The following is a 3366-nucleotide window of genomic DNA, read 5'->3' as shown; positions in this document are numbered from 1 at the left end:
AGAATTGTATTAACTAGAAACTTGATACATGTGTGGATACATAGACAAACAGAGTATCCCTAGTATGCCTCTACTTGACTAGCTCGTTAATCAAAGATGGTTAAGTTTCCTAACCATAGACATGTGTTGTCATTTGATGAACGGGATCACATCATTAGAGAATGATGTGATGACAAGACCCATCCGTTAGCTTAGCATAATGATCGTTTAGATTTATTGCTATTGCTTTCTTCATGACTTATACATGTTCCTCTGACTAGGAGATTATGCAACTCCTGAATAGCGCTGGAACACCTTGTGTGCTATCAAACATCACAACGTAACTGGGTGATTATAAACATGCTCTACAGGTGTCCCCGAAGGTGTTTGTTGAGTTGGCATAGATTGAGATTAGGATTTGTCACTCTGTGTATCGGAGAGGTATCTCTGGTCCCTCTCGATAATGCACATCACTATAAGCCTTGCAAGCAGTATGACTAATGAGTTAGTTACGAGATGATGCATTACGGAACGAGTAAAGAGACTTGCTGGTAACGAGATTGAACTAGGTATGATGATACCGACAATCGAATCTCGGGCAAGTAACATACTGATGACAAAGGGAACAATGTATGTTGTTATGCGGTTTGACCGATAAAGATCTTCGTAGAATATGTAGGAGCCAATATGACCATCCAGGTTCCGTTATTGGTTATTGAACGGAGATGTGTCTTGGTCATGTTTACATAGTTCTCGAACCAGTAGGCTCTGCATGCTTAACGTTCACTAGTACAACGATGTCCTAAACAAATGGTTTAAAACCCCTTTCCACGACGGCATTTGGAACCGTCGCCAAGTGAGTGTGGGCGATAGGGGGGTCCTTCCCACACGACCCAGAAATCGTCGGGGATAGGCCCTCCTGGGACCCAGGCTGGGGCTGTGTGCGATCGGGCGAGGCATGGAAACCTAATCATTTCCATAGGTATGCACATCCCACATGGTGAATCCCAGAAATCATTTCTGTAGGTATGTACATCCCACACGATGAATCCCAGAAATCATTTTCGTAGGTATGTACATCCCAAACGGTGAATCCCAGAAATCATTTCCGTAGGTACGTACATCCCACACGGTGAATCCCAGAAAATCATTTCCATAGGTATGTACATCCCACACGGTTCTTTGTGCGGAAACGTTTGTGCAAGGTGGCCTAATGCAAACAGCTCGCTGCCGGAAGCCGTGTGTGATTGTTAGTTGATCGAACATGCCTACTTTCTAGAAACCGTGCGGGTTGTTTGAGTTCATCACCAACAGTGTTGTCCGAGTAACCGTTTGCAATAGAAAACCCCAATAAGCAAGGTAATTAGCCTATTATTGATAATCCATGTACTAATCAAACTGATATTTCTTATAAAACATGCCAGATATTTCATATCCATATAAAAGCAACCAGGATTTCATAATCGAATTACATCAGATAGCTTTGGCACTCAGTTACGCCATTACACAACAGCACCAGGTTTCACATGCAGCATCAAAAACCTTCAAAAAGTAGCATCATACACGGTAAATAGACAGATGAATCTCATCTGCGAAACTGCAGAAGCGGAAGGCAAATATAGAGCCTTCAGTGATGTTGAATGTCCTTGCAACTTTAGGCCAGTGGCTATGGATAATTGCCCTCCCAACCTTCGTCCTCTTCAGCAAGACTTCAATATTGTACCGTGGGTGTTGAATAAATACCTTCCTCGCCTCTTGACCTTGCAGGTGGTTTGAGAGGTAATCGTTGGTGAACTGCTTTGAAAAGTACTGAAAACAAAGCTATGCATAAATCGTTGTTGTAAATTTTGAAATGGCGCAAGGGGTAAAAACAAGGTAAAAGAGTTGGTACCATCCTATAGTTGACTGATATCTTCTTCATTGTGCAAACAAAGATCTTGTTGTTATTCATCGCAAGTTTCTTCATCCTAACAATCTTTCTGAGTTTCTTGAATTGACTGATATTCATGGACATCTCATTTCCCCATATGCAAAATGGGTCGAACAGTGGGTCTAAGCCTCTGACAACAGGACCTACATGTGCAAGACCAAATTGTAAGAAACCTAAATATTAGAATGATTCCTGCAACTGCACAATAATGTGCTATTAGCCAAAGGACCCTACTTGAACAAACCTCGATGGTAAACCGCAGTGTCTCCCGTTGTTTCCCTGCAACACAAATAAGGAAGATCTTGATCAGGTTAACTGAGAGTTGCCATACTATCGGTAGAATATGTATTGAGTACAGGAAAATTTGATTGGTGTCACATGCATAACAATACAAAATTGTACCCACAGCAAATGAAAATCAAACTGCAGAACTAAACCAAACAGTTAAATGGACAACAGACCAAATGAACCAAAATAGTTAACTGAGCACGACATTGCAGAATAGAAACATGTACTAGAAGATAAGATAGTTAACAAAACAAAGAATGCTTAAGAACAATACTACGAAATGTAGCAATTGTTGGACCAAAGTGTTAATTGAGCATTACATTTCAGAGGACCAAACTGTTAACTGAACATCAGATTGCATATTAACATTACAGAGGACAAAACACTAGAAGGCACTGGCGGTGGCCTCGAGAAAACATCACGAACTGTATTTTAAAGTAGACAACCGTGCGGCAGTGTCGATGGTGGCCTCGAAGACGAGGTGCTCCTCCAAGATATAGCGGTCAACACGCATGGCAGCCATAGCGACCTCATTCGCGCGTGTGGTCGCATGCTACTTAGCTCCATGTTATACTGCGTGTAAAATGGCTGTGGGCGGCGCTTAATTGGAGGCGGGGGGCAGTGATTTCGGTGGAAGGTGTCGCTCCGTCAGTCGGGACACATGGGACAGGAAAGGAGGAGGATGGTGTGGGTGGGGTGTGGATTACCTGACCATATCGACGAGGCCGCACATCAAGAAGAAGGGTCAGCGGCGAGGAGGCCGCACAACAAGAAGAAGGGTCGCCGACAAGGAGGCGACGCTGCAAGAAGAAGGGCGCCGGCGAGGGGATGGCACTGCAAGAAGAAGGGTAGTCGGCGAGGAGGCGGCGCTGCAAGAAGAAGGGTCCCCGGCGAGGAGGCTGAGCTACCAGTAAGCAACAGTGAAGGTTTGAACTTGGAAAGCAAGGAGGAACAGAGGAAATGTGGCTTTTGATAGGAGGGAGGGGCGGGAAGATAGATATTTCCATGATGGCAAAAAAAAATTTGCTCGGTGCCGCGAGAAACTGGCATGCAAGTGTGGTTCAAGCGGGGGGTGGACTCTAGACGACAAAGCTTCATGCATAAGCCAGACAAGACGGTGCGCCAAGATATTTTATATCGCATCCCACATGATTCTTTCTAGTAAACTG

This window comes from Triticum aestivum, chromosome 4A, assembly GCF_018294505.1.
Source record: "Triticum aestivum cultivar Chinese Spring chromosome 4A, IWGSC CS RefSeq v2.1, whole genome shotgun sequence".
Classification (NCBI taxonomy): Eukaryota; Viridiplantae; Streptophyta; class Magnoliopsida; order Poales; family Poaceae; genus Triticum; species Triticum aestivum.
This window is presented reverse-complemented; position numbering follows the sequence as displayed.